The 13,265-nt window shown below is 49.4% G+C and overlaps 1 protein-coding gene across 5 annotated transcripts in view; it reads left to right on the top strand.

The window, feature by feature from the left end:
• Nucleotides 1-13,265, top strand: part of LOC147457218 (tRNA/rRNA methyltransferase (SpoU) family protein) — a 241,074-nt gene that overhangs the window by 42,141 nt on the left and 185,668 nt on the right. The gene's annotated exons all lie outside the window — the stretch shown is intronic.

Genomic DNA, 13,265 nt, shown 5'->3' with positions numbered 1-13,265 from the left:
TCCCTCTCTTCTTCTACGCGTAGAAAGTCTTTTTTTTTTTGAACCCCGCCCCCGCCCCCACCCCCCACCCCCACCACTTTGTAACTTTCGGGCCTCATAGGTCAATATGGCCTTTTGAAGACTTTAATATAACATTTCATTTCATTTCTACCATACTTTACCCCCCCTACCCCCTCCCCCCCCCCCCCTCTCCTTCACTTTTGTTTTCGAGACACACACACATACACACACACCTGAGCATGTTGAGGGCACCTAGCCACACCGCCTCGCGCTCCACCACTCGTCGCGATCGCCGCCAGTGTGGGTGCACACGTACATCCAGTGACTCCCAGCGGCCGCGCCCGCTGCTAGGGTGGGTGCACGCATACACCTAACTCCCTTGTGGACGGCGATCAAGCATGGGGAAGATGAACGATAAAGCCGACCCCCTAGAGGATGCCATTCAAAAATGCAAAGAGAAGATGACGGAGATCATGACCAAGATGAACCGCAACCTCTGGGGCACAATAAACATACTCGAAGGACGCGTGCTGATCCAAGAGAGCAAGATAAGCACGCTAGAAGACTGAGTGACGACCCAAGAGGAAGAGATCGTGTCACTCAAGAAAGAGCTCGCCGAAGCACGATCAAGAAACGCACTCGAAGAGGGCGAACTGCAACCCTCAGTAATCGAAGAAATCAACACGATAAAGGAGCAAGTACGGGCCATCAAAGAAGGAGAAGAGCAACATAAAGAAATGACGACTTCTTGGGTGGATGTTCTTACCAAAACTCAACAGAAGGCGGACGAAGCCGAGAAATGGATCAAGGTGGCCAAGAAAGGAAAAGGCAAGGAGATAACGCCCACGCCCACACCCAACAACATCATTAATCAGACACTAGAGGAGGAGCAGAGGAGAAGGGTGCGCGCTTTACATGTGAGAATTTGCGGTCTTAAAGACAGGCAATGTGGACGAAGAAGTAAAAGAACTCACAGCCCTGATGGAGATTCATGAGCCGACGCACACAAGGGCATGGAGAGTGGGCAACATAAAGAAAAATGGAAGCAGTGGAGAAACCTCAAAAGAAAGAGCACTCATCCTCCGTTTTCCCTCCATGGAAGCAAAGAAGTCATTCTTGAAGAAAAGACCAACTCTTAAAGAGACTGGCATCTTTCTCGGGGATGATCTCACCCTCTCGCAGATCGCCCATATGTAGGAAGTAATGCCGGAGATTAGAGCGGCAAGGGAAAAAGGCAAGATCGCTTTTTACCGAGACGGAAAAGTGGTAATACTAGAACGACGCCCCACATGACGGTGCGAGACTTATGGGACCACACTCAAAGTAGCTGCCTGGAACTGCAATGGATCTATGCGTCTTGGTGTGGGTGCCTTTGAGGATAGCTTTACTGGAAGAGACATCATCTTTTACTCTGAGACACACGAGGCCCCAGGGCAATCCATGCCTCACATCAGTGGATACAAGTGGAGACAGCCTACAGACAGGAGACACGCTCAGAGCATAGAGGGCGGGGCTCGGGGGGAGTGGCAGTGTTATTTAGAGAGGATCTGTAGCCACTGATACATATTGTCCGCAGGGACGAGCAGGCTAGGTACATGTGGGTGAGACTGAAAGCAGAGACAGGCAGATACCTCTATCTAGCTATTTGCTACTTTCCTCCGAGTACATCAGTTTATGCATCACCCTGAGGATAGTCCCCTTTCTCTATTTTGGATGATGACATATGGGAGTTCTCTAGGGACGGTGACATTATCATCCTAGGAGACTTCAATGCTAGGACTGCCCATCACCAGGCAGTGTTTTATGATACTTCAGAGGAGATGCTAAGAGAGCTAGATGTTGTAGAGACGGGCCTTTCCAGACTATCACACGATGTGGAATGTACTGAGTATGGGCGACACCTGATAGACATGGGCACTGCACATGGATTGGCCATCTTGAACGTACTACAGAGATTTCCTGCTTCGGGAGGTTTTACATGCTTCCCACACAGACATGGAGCCAGCACAGTAGACTATGTAATGGCACAGCCGAATCTCATCTCTAGTATCCAGGATCTCACAGTTGAGCCCAAACCGATCGGGGTGGCAGTGGATCATGCTCTGGTGTCGATGACCATCTCCTTCCAGTTCAGTGTAGCACACAGGCCACGAGTAGCAGCTCCTACTCGCTACACATTCACACGGGAGACGGATTCTGTATAGATGGACGGAATATACAAACGCCTATGCACTGAGGACCCGGGGCGACCTCTGGAACAGCTAACTATATACTGACACAGACACTACATGAGGCAGTTGCATAAGCATACCCACACCACCAGCCTGAGCAAAGCCGTCGATCAGGGAGCATGCCTCAGAAAAGCTGGTACGATGAGGAGTGGTGCCAGACTAGAGCCAGACTTCAGAGGGAGGTGCTGTTGGGGGACGTCACTCACAGATAGTCACAGATGGACTTTCGACGCCTGGTGCGGCGGCAGAAGAGGCCTTTTTTGGCTCGACTCCAGTAGGATCTATATCAGCTATTCTTGAGTCAGGACTCGCGTGAGGCGTGGCGGCTCTTTCATGAGCAGCCCCCCCCCCCCCCCCCCCCCCCCCCCCCCCCCCCCCCCCGCGCTATTTCCTCCACAGAGACCTGGGGGTAGTACGCATCATCTTTGTACACAGTACCCGGACAGCCGGCCCTCCCCAACCCCCCTGATCCATGCCCACACGCATGTGTCTTTTTCACCGCTGAGATGGTGAAGAAAGCTATTGACAGGATGAAGACTGGGAAAGCATATGATCATGATGGCCTAGTCGCTGAGCATTTCATGCATGCCAAAGACCTACTAGCAGAGCTTCTAGCAGTTATGTTTAACTGGGCCATGTGTGAGGGCCTACCAGACTCTTGGAGCCTACCTACGATCGTACCTATCTTCAAATCAGGAGACCCCATGGAGCCTGTGAATTACCGCACTATTATGATTGGGCACACATTGGCACGGTTGTATGCATCCATTCTGGAGCAACAACTGAGTAGATGGGCAGAGAGGGAAGGGATACGTGCAACTGGGCAGGCAGGATTCAGGAGAGGCTTCTCTACTCTTGACCATATCCTTACACTCAGGGCCATCATCGAAGAAGGCAGATCTCATGGGAGACGGATCTATTGTAGCTTTGTGGACTTCTGCAAAGCTTTGGACACGGTACCCAGAGCTAGATTGATGCGCAGACTACAAGAAATGGGAGAACCCACAGAACTCATTTGGGGGATCATGGCATTGTACAGATCAGTAGTAGGGCATGTACGCACCCCGGAGGGACTTTCTACACCGGTTTACTCCACTATTGGGGTGAAGCAGGGCTGCCCGCTCTCTCCTACTCTTTTCGGTATGTATGTGTATGAGGTTTCTGACTACATTGACAGCGATGGGGATAAAGGTGCTCAGTTGGCAGGGACATGGATTTCACTTTTGTTATATGCTGATGACATAGTGTTGATCTCCGAATCCCCTGAAGGAATGCAACGTCAATTGGATGCTTTGCATACGTTTGCCTACGAAAGTGGTTTGTCTGTCAACTTGGGTAAAACCAAGGTTAGGGTGTTTAATACCACCCCACAGTGGATCAGAAGGTCAGCACCTACATTCACATACGGCCAAGAAACTGTGGAGTACATAGACGCTTACACTTACCTTGGAGTGGTTTTTAGCGGACCTGCATTCTCACTCAGAAGAGCAGCAGAGACCAGACTTACTAGAGCCCAGGCAGCATTGGGTAGATTGGAGAGGATGTGTTCGCAGGTTCAATTTCAGGAGCCCCGAACGAAGCTCTGGCTCTTTGACACCTTGGTGGCTTCAGCATTGCTCTATGGAACCGAGATATGGGGACCTTCACTGGATCACCACGGGAGGCCGGGCCGCTTAGACGGATGGGGGAACATGGAGAAACCTCTCGTCTCTATGATCTCGCGGCTCATTAGAGCCAAGGCATCAGTACCACGGGCCATTATCCGAGCAGAGCTAGCGGCCCCCCCACTTGTGGTGGAGGCGCTCACCAGATCAGTCTGCTTCATAAACCGCACATGGGCACTTCCTAGAGACAGATATGCTCGCATAGCACTTGAATTCTCTCGACAGCTAGCCATACAAGGAGATACAACATGCTGGTATGGGGAGATGACATCATGGTTTCAGGCACATGGGTGCAGAATAGACAGGCTGCCACCATTCCAGTACTCATTGGATGCACCATCTCTCACTCTTACACAGTCAGAGATCACCAAGCTCATCCGCCAAGACCTGACCCAGCTAAACACCAGAAGGACATGGATACAACCAGCACAGGAATTGGGGATGAAGATGGCTTTTTACATAGACCACCTTCTCCAGCTTACGGAAGATGGTGTTGTGGCGAGACCCGGATACATGGATACCCACTTGTCTCATGGGATACGATGTGCTATTGGCCAGTTACGCACATCTTCCCTCCAGTTGCGGATTGAGACGGGGAGATACAGCGGAGTACCAGTAGAGGACAGGACATGCCCCTTGTGTAACATGGAACCTGAGACAGAGCTACACTATACATGTCGCTGCCCCGTCTACTACGAGATACGAGGCCGCTTCCATTGCTTGTTCAGAGAAGGTTTTGGACCACTCTCAAGAGTCATGGGATACGAAGATCAGAGATGTCTGGGTTTGTTCTTGCTCGAGCTGCGCAGACACAGAGATAGCGTGATGAATGGCGAGGCTAGCCAGTCTCAAAGACGGATCACAGACTTCTTTAGAGCAGACACGGGACAGCCGTAAGAGCCACTCCCACAGTAGAGCTCCCCCTCGTCTCATACCAGAGGCACACTGATTGACCGAGCGATTGAACTGGGGAAATCTAGGCGCCCGCGACTGCGAAGAACTACACAGCATCGACGGAGGCTACGACAGAAAGTTCGGAGTACGCTGGCCAGGCATGCACGACGCCCGGTCAGACTACTAACCATGGAGGAAATTGATGAGATTCGCCAACGACCGATGCTAGATCTCTTGTGATTGAGCTATCCCAACAAGCCGCCCATTTTTTGCTTGGTCTTTTGCTTGGTTCACATCGATCAACTTAGGACCCCATAGTATATATCTTTGTTTTGTACTGTTGTTAGGTTATTTTGTTACTCGGACTTTGTATCAGATCCACCACTTTGTAACTTTCGGGTCTCATAGGTCATTGTTGCCTTTTGAAGACGTTAATATAACATTTCATTTCATTTCATTTCTCTCTGTCTCTCAGATGGTGAGGAAGGCCATGGACAGGATGAGGATTGGGAGAGCATATAATCATGATGGCTTAGTGGCTGAGCAATTCATGCATGCCAGAGATCTACTAGCAGAGCTCCTAGCAGTTATTTTTAATCGTGCCATGTGTGAGGGCTTGCTTGATACTTGGAGCCTTTCTACTATTATACCTATCTTCAAGTCAGGAGACCCTTTGGAGCCTGGGAATTATCGCACTATCATGATCGGACACTCATTTGCACGGATGTATGCATCCATTCTTGAGCAGCAGCTGAGTAGATGGGCAGAGAGGGAGGGGATACGCGTAGCCGGACAGCAGGGTTCAGGAGAGGTTTTTCTACTCTTGACCATATCTTGACACTCAGAGCCATCATTGAGTAGTCAGTCAGGCTATTGACCATGGAGGAGATTGATGAGACCCGTCAGCGACGGATGCTGGATCTTTTGTGATTTGTGATTCAGCTATCCCACCTAGTTGCTTAGCTCACACCTAGCAATTTAGGATCCCATAGTATTTTATTTTGTCATTTTTGTTAGTTTGACTTTGTATGAGATCCACCATATTGTAACTTTCTTGTCTCATAGGTCACTTTGCCTTTTGAAGACATTAATATAACATTTCATTTCATTTCATTTCTCTCTCTCTCTCTCTCTCTGTGCGTGTAGCTCGCTCCCGCTCCCCCTCTGCTGCCTTGCGCCCCCGCTCTGTTGCCTCGTGCCCTGCTGCAGCTCGCTCCCGCTCCCCCTCCCCCTCTGCTGCGTCACACCTTGTTGCAGCTCGCTCCCGCTTCCCCTCTGCTAACTCGCGCCCCCGCTCTGCTGCCTCGCGCCCTGTTGCAGCTCGCTACCGTTCCCCCTCCCCCTCCCCCTCTGCTGCGTCACACCCTGTTGCAGCTCGCTCCCCCTCCCCTTCTGCTACCTCGCGGCCCCACCCCCAACTGCCTTGCGCTCTCCCCCCCCCTCTGCACCCCAGTTCTGCGCTCCTGCTGCCCCGTGCTCTCTGTCCCTCTCGCGCTCCCGTTGCCCTCTTCCATTGCGTCCCCCCACTGCCCTTCATTTTCCCCTTGTTACGTAGAGAGAGAGAGAGAGAGAGAGAGAGAGAGAGAGAGAGAGAGGCTTGAGAGTTTCCGGGCGTAGAAAGAGAAACTTACCCGCATGTAGAGAGAGAGAGCTGAGAAAATTTCATGCGTAGAGAGAGAGAGAGGATTGAAAAGCGTAGAGAGAGAAAAGTTAGAGAGAAACCCTGTGCGCGTAGAGAGAGAAAACTTGCGTGCGTAGAGGGGATTATTAAAAAAACAGGGCACGTAGAGAGAGAAAATGTACGTGCGTAGAGAGAGAGAGAGAGAGAGAGAGAGAGAGAGAGAGAGAGAGAGAGAGAGAGAGAGAGAGAGAGAGAGAGAGAGAGAGATGAAAATGAAATGAAATGTTTGAAATGTTGTATTAACGTCTTCAAAAGGCCAAAGTGACCTATGAGACCAGAAAGTTACAATGCGGTGTATCTGATACAAAGTCAGATTAACAAAATAAATTAATGTAGGATAACAAAATATAAATACTGCGGAAACCCAAACTAAGCTGACAAGTGTGAAGGTGAAAGGCGTGAGATGTGTGAACTAAGCAGTACAATGTGTATACAATATGGGAGGGAAGTGGAGATCCATCTTCATAGAGATCCATATTCATCTGTACTCTACACGACGAAAAAGTAGGGCTCGAATCCTTTGCTGAAGCCTCCTTCGAAATTGTGTAGCTCCTCTTCTCCATCGGGGTCGTCTAGATCTTCCTAGTTCCAATGCTCCTTCTATGAGAATGCTAGTAGTGCGGGCAGACCTCTCCACTGTTGGCTGCTCCTCTGTCTGTTCTTCTGGGTGTACAATATCTAGTGTAAAGAAATCTGTGATATGTCTCTGGGGTTGTCTCTCTTTAGCTCTCCTCAGTAAAGTTTCTCTATGCCTGTGTAACTCAAGTAGATATAGCCCAAGACATCTCTGGTCCTCATAACTCATGACCCTAGATAGAGGCCCAAAACCTTCTATGAATAGACAATGAAAACGGCCTCGTATCTCATAGTACACTGTGCAATGACATATGTAATGTACCTCTGTCTCTGGCTCTAGATGGCATAAGGGGCATATATTGCTATCTGTTGGTGTCCCTCTGAATCTACCAGTCTCAATCTCAAGCTGATGTGAGGACGTGCGTATCAGGCCAATGGCACAACGCAAACCATGAGAAAGATGCGTGTCCATATAGCTAGGTCGAATCACAAACCCATCCCCCGTGAGGTGGAGAAGATGTTCTCTATAGAAAGCCATCTTTGTGCCCAACTCCTGTATCGGCTCTATCCATGTCCTCCTCGTGTCCAGCTGGATCAGATCCTGACGAATGAGTCTATTAATCTCTACCCGCGTCAGAGACCTCAAGGGTGCTTGTAGAGAATATTGAAAAGGAGGCAACCTGTCCATGGTGAAACCATGTGTCTAAAACCATGACGCCATCTGTGCATACCAGCATGATGTATCCCCATTAAGAGCTAATTGTCTGGAGGACTCTACAGCCACCCTGGCATATCTGTCTCTGGTAGTATCCCACAGACTGTGTACAAAGGAGACTGATTTAGTAAGCGCCTCAATCTCCATAGGGGGGGCAGCTAATTCCGCTCGAATGATATCATGCGGTACGGAAGCCTTGGCTCTAATTAGCCGAGAGATCATAGACACAGCGGCTTCTCCATACGCCTCCAACCATCCAGGCCTACGGAAGGTCCCCAAACCTGCACCCCATATAACATAGTAGAGGCGACCAAAGTATCAAAGAGCCATAACTTTGTCCTAGGTTGCTGGAACTAAACCTGCGAACACATCCTGTCCATTCCTCCCAGAGCCGCACCAGCTCTAGTTAGTCTAGTCTCTGCTGCTCTTCTCAAAGAAAATCTCGGCCCAGTAAAGACTACCCCCAGGTAAGTGTATGCATCTGTATACTCCACAATCTCCTGACCATATTTGAAAGTAGGTATTGATCTCCTGACCCATTGGGGCGTGGTGTTAAACACCATAACCTTGGTTTTACCTAGGTTTACACACAATCCGCTATCCTCTGCAAAACTGCGTAGTGCATCCAAATGTCGTTGCAAAACTTTTTGTGAGTCAGATATGAGCACAATATCATCAGCATATAGCAACAATGGGATCCACGCCCCTGCCAGTTGGGCGCCCCTGTCACCCTCTCTGTCAATGTAATCAGACACCTCATCAACATACATACCAAATAGAGTAGGTGACAATGGGCAGCCCTGTTTTACTCCAATAGTAGAGTGAACTAAATCAAATGCCCCTTCCGGAGTTCGTACCTGTCCCATCACTGATCTGTACAGAGCCATAATCCCCTAAATCACCTCTATGGGCACCCCCATCTCTTGTAGTCTGCGCATCAATCGAGCTCTTGGTACCATGTCAAATGCTCTTCGAAAATCCACAAAGCTGCAATAGATCCGTCTCGCATGTGCTCTGCCCTCCTGAATGACGGGCTTGAGTGTCAGAATATGATCAAGAGTGGAGAAACCCCTCCTGAAGCCGGCCTGACCTTTTGCTCGTACCCCCTCTCCCTCTGCCTAATTACTCAAGTGTTGCTCTAGAATAGATGCATACAACCGTGCCAATGTGTGTCCAAGCATAATAGTGCGGTAGTTCCGAGGCTCTGTAGGGTCACCTGCCTTGAAGATGGGCACAATGTTAGACAACCTCCAAGTCTCTGGTAATCCCTCACACATGGCACGATTGAACAACACTGCGAGAATCTCCATCAGCATATCCCTGGCATGTATAAAGTGCTCCGCTACTAGACCGTCATGATCATATGCCTTCCCGGTCCTCATCCTGTCGATGGCCCTTTGTACCATCTCAGGTGTAAAGAAAGTGCTCGTAGCTAGGCAAGGCTTGGTAGGGTCTGGAAGGGGTTCCTGTCCAGGATCCGTATATAATGATGTCGCATATTGGCCCCACACATCAGGTGAAGTAATCACTGGGGGAGGGGAGTGCTCATGGAAGAGTCGCCATGCCTCTCCCGAGTCCGTACTCAAGAACGTCTGATATAAGTCTCGCTCCATCTAAGCTAGGTGAGCTCGCTTCTTTCGTCGCACAAGGCATTGGAAAGCAATCCGAGACTGTTTGTAAGTGATGACTCCTAAAAGAAGATTCCTCTGATGCTGGGCTCTCATCTCTCTGCATTCCTCATCATACCAACTATTCTGGGGCATGCTCCCAGAATGTCGTCTCTTGCCCAGCTGAGTGTGTGGGTATGCCACTGATGCAGCCCCATGCAGTGTCTCAGTCAGTAGAGTGGTGCACTCCTCCATTGAGAGGCCTGTACCATTTGTGCCAGCTGTGCCTTCCAATAGACGGTCCCAGATCTCCTCTCTATAAACAAAATTAGTCTCTGGTGTAAATGTATAGCGGGTGTGGGACCTGCCTCCTGATGTCTGGGTTATACTATACTGAAATTTAACAGACTGTGTCAAGAGAGCATGATCCACAGCTATGCCCACTCGACTGGCTCCCATTGTGAAATCCTGAATGCAGGGGACAAAGCTCGGTTGTGTCATAACATAATCCACTGTGCTGGCCCCATGTCTGTGTGGAAAGCATCTGAAACCCGTTGCTCCATGAAATCGTTGTAAGCCATTAAGTATGGCTAATCCATGTGTAGTCGTCATTTCCATGAGGTATCTCCCATACTCCGTCTCCTCTCTGTCATCTGTGCATCTGTCAAGTCCCAACTCACCCACATCCAGCTCTCTAAGCATCTCATCTGAAGTGTCGTAGAAGATTGTCTGCGAGTTGCCCGTTCGGGCATTGAAGTCTCCTAGGAGAATGATATCACCATCCCTAGAAAACTCCCATATGTCTTCATCTAGTATAGAGAAAGGCGACTGTCCTCTGGATGCAGCATACACTGATGTACTGGGAGGAAAGTAACATATGGCAATATATAGGAATCGACCTCTATCAGTTCTCAGTCTCACCCACATATATCTAGCATGATCATCTCTTCGTACAATATGTAGTAATGGTTGTAGTTCCTCTCTGAATAGCACTGCTACTCCTCCTGAACCTCTACTCCGATGATCAGATCTCTAATTTGTCCTGTGAGCTGTCTCCCATCTGTATCCCAACACATGTGGCATCACCTGTCCAGGGGCCTGATGAGTCTCTGAGAAGAATACAATATCCTTGTCTTTGAAACTGTCCTCAAATGCACCCACGTGCATCCTCATAGACCCATTACAGTTCCAGGTAGCCATCTTCAATGTGGTCCCATAGGTCTCGCACTATCATGCAGTGCGCCGCTCTAAAATCACCACCCATCCATCTCTGTAGAAGGCTATCTTTCCCTTCTCCCTTGCCGCTGTAATCTCTGGCATTACCTCTCTCATATGTGCGAGCTGTGAGAGAGTTAGATCATCACTGAGGAAAATACCTGTCTTTTTGAGAGGAGGCCTTTTCCTCAAGAATTCCTTCTTATCTTCCAACGAGGGGAAGCGTAGTATGGGAGCTCTCCCCTTTGAAGACTCTCCCGTGCCATCACTTTTCTTACCTACCCTCCATACCTTTGTGTGCAAAGGCTTCTCCATCCCCATCATTGATGTAAGGCTTGTGACCTCTTTCTCCACATTGTTTATGTCCTTGAGACCGGTGACTCTCACATGCAGTGCTCACATCCGCCTTCTTTGTTCCTCTTCGAGCGTCATGTTGATAAGCGTCGGTGTACAAGGAGTTTCTTGACCTTTCCCTTTCTTGGCGACCTCAATCCATTTTTCGGCCTCGTCCGCCTTTTTCTGTGTCCTTGTTATCATCTCCGCCCATGAAGATGTCTTTGCCACACTCAGTTTCTCTTCCTCTGTGATCATCCTTACCTTTTTCTTGATTTCCTTGATTTCATCTATTACCGAGGGCTGAAATTCGCGCTCCTCTAACCCACTGCTTTCTCTATCAGCAACCTCCTGATTAAGGGCTGAGACTTCATTTTTAAGTGTCTGTATCTCGCCGTTTGGGTTCTCCTGTTTGAGGGGTGAGACTTCTTCTTTGAGTGTCCGTATTTCTGCGTTAAGGCTCTCTTTCTCCTTCTTCCATTGTGCGTCTTCATTGAAGACCATCTGAAGGAGGTTGGCCTTCTCCTTCCACCATCCTTCCATCTCTGTTTTCCACTCCTTCATTTCCCTCTCCATCTGCGCCATCCGCTTGTTCGTAAGCATGAAGGTTGCCTTTGCTCGTGACTTGCAAGCAGTTGAGACATTGACGGCTTCCGTGTCTTGTGCAGGGTCCTTTGCATCTTCTGTACTTGCTGCATGGTGAAGAGCCAATCCTTCCTCGACCTCCTCTCCAGTATCTTCACCTGGAAACCTCACACTTGGTGTTGCTTGACTAATTTCATGATCAATGGTCAATCCTTTTGGAAATGGAAACCCAATTCCTAGCCAACTTAAGACCTCTGGATCATCCATATACCTCAATCTTGTAGCAGGTCCCTCTCTTTCCATCTCCTCTACAATGACCCTCAGACTTGGACTGCTTTGTGCTTGTTCCCACTGTGCTTCTACCAGCTCTGTCTGGCCTGAAGTTCTCAGATTCTACATGATAGCGTCGCCTGAAACGAAACCGGAAGCTGCTCCCGGTAGCGATGTATCTGTGATCATCGAATTTGTTTCAAATCAAAAACAAAATCAAAGTGTCGTAGTTGTGGCTCATCCACCTCATGTTGTTAGTGATTGGCTCAAAGGTCTCCTTTGCGCAGGATTTTGATTTTGAAAATTCAAAAATTCAGAAATTCGAAAATCTGGAAAATGCCTAGGTTTTGAAATCTGCTGGGTGTATGTACCTGCGGGCTGAAGGGGGTGGGGGTGGGGGTGCTGTATGTACCTGCGGGCGTGCGAGTCACATCAACGCCTCATGCTGAAGCACCTCACGCTGACTGAGTAGGTTGCGCTGTAGGTGCTGAAGCACCTCACGCTGGCATAGCAGGTCGCGTTGCAGGGCTGAATCGTCCTCTTTTGTTGCAGCCTTCGTCTGTAGTGTGTATTTGTCCCTGGGGAGATCCCATAGACCGTGCATAAAAGAAACTGATCTCGTCAACGCCTCCACCACGAGAGAGGGGGGGGGGGGGGAGGGGCGGCTAGCTCGGCTCGGATAATCTCATGTGGTATTGAGGCCTTAGCCCGAATCATACAAGCGATCATAGAGACCAGAGGCCTCTCCATACATCTCCATCCATCTGTGTTGCTAGATCTCGCATGGTGGTCTACTGAGGGTCCCCATACTTGAACTCCATAGAGCATAGCTGGAGTCATGAGAGTGTCAAAAAGCCAAAGCTTTGTTCGCGGTTCTTGAAACTGAACCTGCGAACACATCCTCTCCAGTCCTCCCAAAGCTGCATATGCTCTCGTCAGTCTAGTCTCTGATGCTCTCCTTAGTGAAAACATCGGTCCACCGAAGACTACCCCAAGATAAGTATATGCATCTGTGTACTCCACAGTCTCTTGGCCATACATAAATGTGGGTGCCGACCTCCTGACCCACTGTGGTGTGGTGTTGAACACCATAACCTTGGTTTTCCCCAGATTGACAGACAATCCACTGTCACGAGCAAATGTATGCAGAGCATATAAGTGACGCTGCATCCCCTCTGGTGAGTCAGAGATCAGCACAATATCATCAGCATATAGTAACAACGGAATCCATGTCCCTGCTAGTTGGGCCCCCCTGTCCCCCTGACGCTCTACATAGTCCGAAAACTCATCCACATACATCCCAAAAAGAGTCGGCGATAGGGGGCATCCCTGCTTTACTCCAATATTGGAGAGGACGATGTCCGACATTCCCTCAGTGGTGCCTACCCGCCCCATCAGTGTCCTGTATAGAGCCAGAATCCCCAAAATCAGCTCTGTAGGCACACCCATGTCTTGTAATCTGCGTATGAGTCTAGCTCTCAGCACTGTGTGGAA

The sequence above is a fragment of the Adiantum capillus-veneris genome, chromosome 5, assembly GCF_014529385.1.
Source record: "Adiantum capillus-veneris isolate H3 chromosome 5, ASM1452938v2, whole genome shotgun sequence".
NCBI classification, from domain to species: Eukaryota; Viridiplantae; Streptophyta; class Polypodiopsida; order Polypodiales; family Pteridaceae; genus Adiantum; species Adiantum capillus-veneris.
The sequence above is the reverse complement of the archived record's forward strand: the minus strand, read 5'-3'. Positions and strand labels throughout refer to the sequence as shown.